Below are 11,359 nucleotides of genomic sequence, written 5' to 3' on the forward strand. Positions count from 1 at the left end.
GTCTATAGTCTAGTCTATAGTCTAGTCTATAGTCTAGTCTATAGTCTAGTCTATAGTCTAGTCTATAGTCTAGTCTATAGTCTAGTCTATAGTCTATTCTTTAGTCTAATCTATAGTCTAGTATATAGTCAAGTCTATTGTCTAGTCTATAATCTAGTCTATAGTCTAGTCTTTAGTCTAATCTATAGACGAGTCTAGTCTTTAGTCTAGTCTATAGTCTAGTCTATAGTCTAGTCTTTAGTCTAGTCTTTAGTCTAGCCTTTAGTCTAGTCTAAAGTCTAGTCTTAAGTTTAGTCTAAAGTCTAGTCTAAAGTCTAGTCTATAGACTAGTCTATAGTCTACTATATAATCTAGTCTATAGTCTAGTCTGTTGTCTAGTTGAAAGTCTAGTTGGTAATCTAGCCTATAAGGTTTGGTTTATAATATATTTAATCTTACCTCATTTTTATTTCTACGAAAGACTCTTTCAAAAAAAATCTGGATCTTCATTGACAACTGTTGCTCTTAAACTCCTAACTCAAACTAATTACGAAGAGCAGCTTCATTTCCTTATAAATACTGTTTAAAACTGGAAATGAAATTTAATATTTTATGTTTTTTCAACAAAATACATTTGAAATAAACAGAACAGAGAAGAAAAACAGCTGGATTTTCAGTTTCTTCTTCTGCTGAACCATTTAAATGAAAACAATCTTAATTTAGTGAAAATAACAACAAGGAATTAAAATCTCAACATGAGATGATACAGCACTTCAGAAAAAAAAAAAAACAATAACAATAAAAACAATTTAAAGTTTCCAAAAAACAGATGCAATTTAAAAAAAAGAAATCTTAAGGGTTGTTTTTTCGATTACTTCTTAAAGAAACCATTAAATAAATAAAAAAACTGCAACAAGTTAAACAAAACAAAGAAAATACAGATTACGATCACTCTTGCAACACGTGGTGTAGAAAGAAGATTCGTATAGTAGAGGTGGAAGATGTTGAAATAAAAGAAACAGATGGCCCAGCTAAAAAGATGTTGGTGGATAGATTGATGGTTGGTTGGCTGGCTGGTTGGCTGGTTGTGTTAATGTTTAAGTGTGTTGGATTGTTGGGCTATTATTAACAAGCGCGTGCAACCTCAGTTGAAAAATAAACATTTAACCAGTGAATCATGAAAAGAAATCGCCCCTTTTGTTTGAAAATAACAAAATTATCAACTTGAAAGACAAATGCACCTGCTTAATGGTGGCACAATAAAGAAGATATGGTAAGGTATTTAAAACAGCCCCTAGTTTAAAAGGGTTTTTAGTTTAAAAGGTGTTAGTTTAAGAGAAATACTTTCAAGAGAGAACAGTTGTAGCCAGATGTTAAGCAATCTGAGGTTGTAAAGAAAGAAAAAGAAGAGTTTGTTAAAGTCTTCTTTTTGTTGCTTTGCAATCCAAGATTGATTAACATCTGTATACAACACTTTTCAAATTAAGACGTTCTTATACCAAAGGTTATAAGAACACCCAACTAACTTTTAGTTTATAAAGAATTTGGAAAGAATGGGAACACCTCTAGAGTCTTGCAAAGATCTTTACATGTGAAGCTAGTTTAGACAGCTACACTGCATGTTTTTCGAAACCCTGTTCTCTTCCCGCAAGCGTTAAAATTCATGAGTTTCACATGTTTCAGATGTTCAAAATTTATTTATTCTCGTTTTCTTTTTCTTTCCACAAATCAAATATTGAAATCTTTTTTAAATATATTCCATGACATGTTTCATATCTTTTTTTTAGACAACAAAAATTGCAGCTGGCCTTTGCCACCGCAATATACATAATTATTGCAACAAACCCTAAATGAATATAAAACAACAACAAAAAGAAGAGATGTTTTGCAATAATACCCTGTATTTTAAAAATGATGATTTGATAATAAAAATGATACGCTTTGCATTAATATGTAATAAAAAAACGCAGTAGTTAAGACAAGGGGATTAGTGTTTTTTTTTTCTTGGCAAAACAGATGCAATACAGAAGCAGTATAAAAAGGAATTAATTATTAAAAGAAACAAAGTAACATTTGCCGTTAAAACAAGAAAATTGGGGCATTAATACAGCTGGATTGCAAAGACTTCTATAGGTTTTAAGTTTAAGTAATAATGGTGTAGGGAAATAGAACACTTAAGCCTTTCTGAATGCCAATTTACAGGTCCATTTTTCCAACAGAAATTGTAAACACCAACTTTGGAATGAATTTCTAAGGAATTTTGGTTTCTTAAGGGAAATTTGCTTTCTTAAGGGAAATTTGGTTTCTTAAGGGAAACTTGATTTCTTAAGAGAAATTTGAGAGCTTTTTGAACCATGTGAAAGCTACATATAGCTCTGAGAAACCTTCAAGATTCTTAAATTTCAAAATGATCTCTCGAACAAGTGTTCTTCTAACTTAAAAAGCCAAAATTCCCCAAAAAATGTCAAAACTTTCAAGAATTGTTAAGTAGTTGGAAAATTTGGTATCTAATTGATTCATTTTAAACCTTAATTTATCTTAGAGAAACCTTTAAAGTTTCTATATTCCAAAAAGTTTGCAACTGCAAGCATTACTTTAACTTTAAATGTCCATATTCCAAAAAAATTTTAAGAAATTGAAATTTCTAAAAAAGTGAAACAAAACACAGGGAAATTTGGATTCTTTTTTAAACCATTTTAAGGTTAATTTGTGTAAGAAAAAAGCTTGAAGGTCTTGTTCAACCAAAACAATACCAATAACAATTACTACCCCTCCTTCTGATGACCATATTCCAAGCTGAATTCGTAAACTGTAAATTTCAAAAGAAGTTGAGATTCTTATTGGAAATTTGGCAACCATTTAAACCATATGAAGGTTTAATGTGCGTCAGGGAATTCCTTAAGGTCTATACATTTCAAAACAATCCCTATTACAAGTGTTCCTTCAACTCCTGATGCTCAATTTCCAAGCTGAAATCGAAAATACAAAATTTTAAGAGAAATTTAAGACTTGTTGGAAATTTTGCAACTATTTGGAGCATTTTAAGGTTTAAAGTGTCTCAGGGAATTCCTAAAGGTCTTTATATTTCAAAACAATCCCTATTACAAGTTTTCCTTGAATTCCAAATGTTCAATTTCCAAGCAGATATCTAAAATACGAAATTTCAAGAGAATTTTATGGACTTTTTGGAAATTTAGGAACTATTTGAGCCATTTGAGGGTTTAATTTGTCTCAAGGAATTCCTAAAGGTCTTTATATTCCAAAACAATCCTAATTACAAGAGTTCCTCCACTTCCAGATGTTCAATTTCCAAGCAGAAATGTAAACTACGAAATTTCAAGAGAATTTTAGGGAATTTTTGGAAATTTGGGAAATATTGAGACCATTTGAAGGTTTAAAGTGTCTCAGGGAATTCCTAAAGGTCTTTACATTCCAAAAAAATCTAATTAGAAGTGTTCCTTCAACTCCTGATGCTCAATTTCCAAGCAGAAATCGAAAATACAAAAGAATTTTAGGGTTTTATTGAAAATTTGGGAACTATTTGAATCATTTGAAGATTTAATGTGTCTCAGGGATTTCCTAAAGGTCTTCATATTCCAAAACAATCCTTATCACAAGTGTTCCTCAACCTCCTGACTTCCAATTTCCAAACGGAATATGAAAATTGCAAATTTCAAAAGAAGTTGAGAGACTTAGAGGAAATTTCCAAACTATTTGAGTCATTTTAAGGTTTATTGTATCTTACAGAATTCCTAAAGGTCTTCACATTCCAAAACAATTCTAATTACAATTGTTCCTCTAACTCCTGATGGCCAATTTCCAAACAAAATATGAAAACTTCAAATTTCAAAAGAAGTCAAATATATACTATTTCTAGTACAAAAGGAACACCCAGCTTTGCAATATAGTAAATTTCAAGACGGTTTTGGTTGTATAATATAAATAAGACTTTGTTGTAATAAAATTCGTTTCTATTCTATATGAAATTCTTAATTTAAAACTCCATTTTCCAACCTTAATCAAGTTAAAAGTTATTTATTGCTATTCCTAGATCTTTTACCACTCCCAGCTCTGAAAATTTTAGCAATTTGAAGTTGATTTGGTTTGTTTAATGTGTATTAGACTTTGTTGAAATAAAATCGATTGCTATTCTTTATGTTTATCTAGATTTTAAGGTCCTTATTCCAAGCTTAACTTGGATAAAGCAAATTATTTCATTTTTTTAAGCTTGTCGAGCTCCCAGCTCTTCAATTTCCACAAATTGAAAGTAATTTAGTTTGTTTAAGGTGTATTAGTCTTTGGGGTTTTCAAATTCTTCAAAAATTTCCTTGTTGTAGTTTTTTTTAACTCGATATTCCCACAAGATTTTGGATATCTCAATACCCAAGTGCTTTGGAATATATCAGCTCTTCGAAATTTGACAAACATGATGTTGCTACAACAACATATTTCGATCATTGTTTCACATGTTACTCCTGCTTTGGAACTTTATATTCCAAGTAGCATTAAGGCAATACACATTTTAAAAACTTTTTAAAACACCAAGTGTTTTGGGAGTCCCAACAAATTTTCGAGGTTTTTGCTTTTCTTTCCCTCCCTCTTACATTAAATTTGAAAATTTGTTTTACAAATTTAAACATTTATATCTTTCAACACTTCACGCCGAAAAAAACCAAATATCATTTACATTTAAGAAGTTCAGTGAACTTTTCTTTTCCGCCGTTTGTTTTAAATCCAATAATAATGTCTAGAACGATTTATAACTTTAATAATAACATGTCTTCTTTCCTCTACTTTCCTTCCTTTCTCTGTCTCTCACACTTATACTCCAACCGAGAAAAAAAAAAAAGACAGTGATGTGAATTATTAAGAGCTAACGAACGAATTTAATGAATGAAGATACAAAAAAAAGAACCAGCAAAGAATGATGGAACATAATCATAAAATTATTTCACACATTTATTCTTAATTATGTCAGCAATCAGCTTAAGCAGCAATAGCAAAAACATACTCTTAAACGTACAACTTTTAAATATGTTTAAATTACAAAGTATAATATTACACAGCTTGTATATGTTTAATTTATTTCTTTCAAATAATATTTAAACATCTGGCCTTTGGTCTTGTTGATGTTGTAAACCGAAAATACCATAATGAACACTTGTCGCTTGACTGTTAAAATAATGTAACAAGCAACAAGTTGTTTAACTGCAATTGTATGCTATCAAAAGTGCATTTGCTGGTTAGTAACTAAAGAACTTTTAATAAAAAAAAAATCCACCCTAAATGAAAATAAATTAAATTTTTATTTCAAAAAAAGGGGAGATATGCCTTTTTTTCAATTGCTGCCAAGATTAAGACAAATTTAAATTGCAGCTTAGTCTTCTTTGGGAGGAAAGGGATTTTAAAGTTTAAAAGAAATTATTGTTTTTTCTATTAAAATGGAAAATAAGGGGAGGAATTATAATAATTTATTTAGATATTCATTAACAAGTCTGATATGTGGGAAAAATTACTGATTGAAACTCCTGCTCTGTTTAGTTTTCGTTGGCAGCTTAAGTATTAAAGGAATTTTCTTAAAACTTTCTTTAGTTAAGAAAACTTTGCCTAAATTTTCAACTTTAAAGAAGCTAAAGCCTTAAAAACTATAGAAATTTAGGAACACAGAGTTTGTGAAAGGAATTGAAAATTTTCTTAAATGTTAAACTTTAAAGAAGCTAAAACCTAAAAAACACTATCGACATTTCGGAAACCAGAGATTGTTAAGGGAATTTGATAGCTTTAAGGCACTTGAATAACCTTTACATGTCTAAAATCAAGCTGTAGCTAATAAAAATTTCCTTAAATTTCGTTGAGACCAAAAAACCAACGTAATTTAAGAAATCCTTAATTTTCTTAGAATCTCACACGAAATTTCGGAAACCAGAGATTGTTAAGGAAATTTGAAAGCTTAAAGGCACTTGAATAACCTTTACATATCTAAAATCAATCTGTAGCTAATAAAAATTTACTTAAACTTTCCTTTATAAAGATACTAGAACCCAAAAAACCAACTTAATTTGAGAAATCCTTAGTTTTCTTAGTATCTCACACGAAATTTCGAAAACAAGAGATTGTTAAGGGAATTTGATAGCTTTAAGGCAGTTGAATAACCTTTAAATGTTTAAAATTAAGCTGTAGCTAATAAAAATTTCCTTAAATTTCCTCAAATTTTCCTCTATAACCCAAAAAATCTAAGAAATTTGGGAAATCCTTAGTTTTCTTAGAATCTCACACGAATAAGCTTAAATGTAAAGGGAATTTGGAAATTAAATAAACTTAAACAACATTAAAGGAAGCTTAAGCCATCAAAACTTTCCTTCAAAGTCCCTATTTAAAGAGGCTACAAGTCAAAAACAGACGAAATTTGGGAAATTAACTGGAATAAAGATCAAGCCACGTTAAAAAAGCTTTGGCTACCAAAATTTTCTTTAAAAGAAACGAAATTTGAGAAATCCTTAGTTTTCTTAGAATCTCAAAAGAATAAGCTCAAGTCTAAAGGGAATTTGGAAATTAAATTAACTTACGCATGATTAAAAGAAGCTTAAGCCATCAAAACTTTCCTTCAAAGTCCCTATTTAATGAGGCTACAAAAACAGACGAAATTTGGGAAACCACTAGGTTTTTAATGAATAACTGGAATAGACGCAACTGTAACGGGAATTTGAAAGGGTTTAGGTCTTAAATAAGCTATTCCTTTATAAAAGAAAGCTTAAGCTTCTAAAAATTTCCTTAAATTCCAACTTAAAAAGATGAAGAACCTCAAAAAAATGAGAAAATTTTGGAAAACCCCAGTTTTCTTAGCATTATACTTGAATCAAAACAACTTTAAAGAGATTTTTAACAATTTTAGCTCTAAAATTAACTTAAGCCACGTTAAAAAGTTTCGGCGAACAAAACATTCCGTGAATTTCCTCTTACAAAGAAGCTAAAACCAAAAAACAGGCGAAATTTGGAAAACCAAAGGTTTATTCGAGAATCTAACTCGAATGAAGGCAATTTCAACAGTTTAAGCACTTGAATAGAATTTGTTTTTATGGAAGGAAGTAAAAGCCTTCAAAAGTTTTCTTTATTCCCACTTTCAAAAAGGCTGGACACCCAAAATCAATCGATATTTGGTTTTTCACAGGACTATTGGAATCTTACTGGAATAAGTGCAATTGTGAAGTCAAATTGGATAGGATTAGCTCTTGAATATTCTTTGTCTACCTTAAAGGAGGTAAAATCCACAAAAAATTTCCCTTAATTTCTACTTTCAAAGAGGCAGGACACCAAAAAACAATCGAAATTTGAGAAAACCAAGGTTTTTCAGAAACTAACTGCAATAAGAGCAGTGAAGGCAAATTGAACAGGAGAAGCTTTTTAATCATTCTTGTCTACCTTAAAGGAAGTAAAATCCACCAAAAATTTCCCTTAATTTCCACTTTCAAAGATGCTGGACACCCAAAAACAGCAGAAATTTTGAAAACCATGGATTTTTTCAAATCTAACTGCGCAACTGTGAAGGGCAAATTGGATAGGATTAGCTCTTGAATATTCTTTGTCTACCTTAAAGGAAGTGAAAGCCACCAAAAATTTTCTCTAATTTCCACTTCCGAAGAGGCTGGACACCCAAAAACAGACGAAATTTGGGAAATCCAACGTTTCTGAGAATCTAACTAGAATAATCGCAAATGTAAAAACAATATGAACAAGTTTGACTCCCAAATAAACCTTGCCTACATTAAAGGATACTATAGCTAACAAAAATTTCCTCAAATACCTACTTATAAAGTTGCCAGATCTTAAAAACTATAAAAATTTGAGAATTATCAGAAAAAAACGCTTAAATAAGAAAAACGATATAATTGAAAATATTTTCTTTAAATCTATTAAATCTTGAAGAAATAACTGTAATAATGCTAAAACACTTTTATTTGCCGTTTTAAAATCATTTTAATGGTCTATTTAAAGAAAAAACGCCTAAATAAAAAAATCGCTATAATTGAAGTTTTTTTTCTTTAAATCTATTAAATCTTAAAGAAATAACTGCAGTCACGACAAAAATCTATAATTTACGCTTTTAAATTTATATTAAAGATCAATTATAAGAAAAAAACGCTTAAATAAGAAAAACGCTATAATTGAAAATTTTTTCTTAAAATCTATTAAATCTTAAAGGAATAACTGTTATAATACCAAAACACTTTTATTTGCTGTTTTAAATTCATTTTAATGGTCTATTTTAAGAAAAAACACCTAAATAAGAAAACCTTATTTAGAGATTTTTTCTTGAATTTAGTTAAATTTTTAAGAAATAACTTTAAAAAAGTTTTATTTTATATTTTTTCAGGTTTAATATGGATTTGAAAGATCGACACTGAAAAAAAACGCCAAAATTAAAATGTGAAAATTTTTCAAAAAAAAATCTTTAAAAATTTAAGGAATTTATTTTTAAATATTTTTTTAAATTTTTTACTGACCACGTGACATTTTAACTTAAAATTTCCCTTTTCTTTTTTACATTTCAGTTTAAATGCCAGAAATGCGTGATTTTTTGTTATTTTTCTTCTTTTTTTTACTGTATAATTGACATTTTTCAAATGCGTGGTTTCATTAGAGATAAAAAAATTCTTACAAAAAGAACAACAAAATCGTAAATTCCTGCCCAGCAAAAAAAAAAACAACAAATGTAAATAAAGCCAGAAGCCATTTTTACTGCAAAAAAATCCCATAAACTGTAAAACTTTCAAGAGAAAGAGAGGGAGAGGAAGAAGAGGAGAGTGTGTGCAGCTATAGTACGAGTGTTTATTAAAAACAAGGGAAATGATGATGAGCAAACGAACAAAGTTCAAAATCAAGCACGTATTTATAAAAATAAAACATTTACATTTTATTTATAAATATTCTTTTATTACAGAAAAAGAATAAGAAGAAAAAAATGCATAAAGACGGAATGTACTTAAAAATAGAGCAATAATTTTTAAAACAACAACATAACACAACAAGACAAACATATACAATGCAAGCAGCGCACAGTGAAGAGAAAACAAGAAAAAAACCGCAATATTTATACGCAGAGAGGAAGAAGGAAGGAGCTGAAGAATGGAATGATATTTATAATTTTTATACCTTAAAGATTTTTATTTAAAATGTTATATTTAGATCAAAAAGACATTAAAATAAGCCAAAAAATTAAAAGGGAAATGTAAACGGTTACTCGTTCAAAAAAGTGCTCAAAAATTTTAAATTTTTAATGTATAATGACTAAATATTGAATACTAAACGAAATTACACAATTTTGAAAAAGTAACCATTGAATAGAGAATCGGTTACTTTTCTTCAAATAAAAGAAAATTAAGAAAACAACTCTAGATTTAAGCAAGAAAATTGAATGAATATAAGACAAAAATTTCATTAAAAAAGTTTTAAATGCAAGGAAATTTAAACGGTTACTCGTTGAAAAAATTTTAAAAAATTAAAAATTTTTAATTTATTATGAAATATTATTGATTTCTAAACAAAATTGCCTTATTTTCAACAAGTAATCGTTATTTTGAGAACCAGTTACTTTCCTATAAATGAGAGAAAATTCAAGAAACAACATTGGGCTTGGATTTAGTATGAAAATATAATGATTACTCAATAAAAATTTCATACAAATAACCACTACTTTAATGAAATTTAAACGGTTACTCGTTGAAAATAGGCTACAAATTAAAAATTTCAAAATAATTTCATAATATCTTTAAATTGTAAACAAACTAAAATGGGTTTCAAAAAGTAATCGTTATTTTGAGAACCGGTTACTTTTCTATAAATAAGAGAAAATTAAAGAAACAACTATGGACTTGGATTTAGTATGAAAATATCATGATTATTCAATAAAAATTTCATACAAATAACCACTACTTCAATGAAATTTAAACGGTTACTCGTTGAAAATAGGCTACAAATGAAAAATTTCAAAAGAATTTCATTATATCTTTGAATTGTAAACAAAAGTGCATACATTTCAAAAAGTAACCATTATTTTGAGAACCGGTTACTTTTCTATAAATTTGAGAAAATGAAAGAAAAAGTTATAGATTTATGTTTAGAAAGGAAATTTAATGAATGTTATGCAAAAATTTCATTGGAAAACATACAATTTCAAGGAAATTTAAACGGTTACTCGTCGAAAAAATGCTGAAAACTAAAAATTTTTTATTTATTATAAAATATTATTGAATTCTCAACAAAATTGCCTTATTTTCAACAAGTAACCGTTATTTCGAGAACCGGTTACTTTTCTACAAATCCACGAAAATTCAAGAAAAATCTATAAACTTCAGTTTAGAAATTAAATTTAATTAATATTATATACAAATTTCATAAAAAAAAGTTTCAAATACATTGAAATTTTAACGGTTACTCGTTGAAAGTGCTTAAAATTTTATATATTTCACAATTGTATTTGATTTCTTTATTATTACTAAAATTGTCTTTATATTTCTTTAATTTTTCCAATTTTGTTTATTACTACAATGTATGAAAAGTTTGTATACATAATAATTTGCCTTTAAATCCCTCTCTTTTCACTGCTCTCCACTTCTCGCTCTATATCATTTCCTCCAAAATAAAACAATATGGAGCAGTCATTTCAACAAACTGACATCGTTCTAAATTATTTAGGTTTTTTTTCTTATACTATTTGTTTTTGCTTTTTCTTCATTTTCGTTTATTTTTCCATTTAACGGGCACCCCCCCCCCCCCCCCTTTTACTCTCCACACACACAACACGTTAAATTCCCATTTAGCAAAATTTCAAACACACTCATTCTCCCACCATTACAACGTACGCTTTTACCCCCTCTTTACACTGCCATAGTTTGCTTTACAAACATATTTTTTTCTAACATTTATTTCTTCTTCCCCCTTTGCCAACCTCCCATCATTTATTACAGAAAACATATTGTTTTTTTTTTGTTGTCTTACATTTGCTTATGCTAAATGTTGTTGTTTTTGTTGTTGCCATTTATTATTTTCCACAAATATTTTTATTGTCACTCATTTCCGTTTGTTGTTGTTTTTGTTTCTTCTTTTATAGTTTCTTTAGAATCTATTGGGTCTGTTGTTGTTGTTTCTGCGTTTTAGTATTTACATTACCTTCAAAAATATATGTTGTTTTGTTGTAAATAAAAGAGTCTGTCTCAGGTATGGAAAAGTACTGAAGTACTAATCCACAGTCTAGTTTATGGTCTAGTCTATAGTTTAGTCTATAGTCTAGTCTATAGTTTAGTCTATAGTCTATTCTATAGTCTAGTCTATAGTCTAGTCTATAGTCTAGTCTATAGTCTAGTCTATAGTCTAGTCTATAGTC

At 28.6% G+C, this 11,359-nt stretch overlaps 1 protein-coding gene across 1 annotated transcript in view; it reads left to right on the top strand.

Moving 5' to 3' along the window:
* Nucleotides 1-11,359, top strand: part of LOC111686288 (amyloid beta A4 precursor protein-binding family B member 1-interacting protein) — a 36,647-nt gene that overhangs the window by 24,338 nt on the left and 950 nt on the right. The gene's annotated exons all lie outside the window — the stretch shown is intronic.

This window comes from Lucilia cuprina, chromosome 3, assembly GCF_022045245.1.
Source record: "Lucilia cuprina isolate Lc7/37 chromosome 3, ASM2204524v1, whole genome shotgun sequence".
Classification (NCBI taxonomy): domain Eukaryota; kingdom Metazoa; phylum Arthropoda; class Insecta; order Diptera; family Calliphoridae; genus Lucilia; species Lucilia cuprina.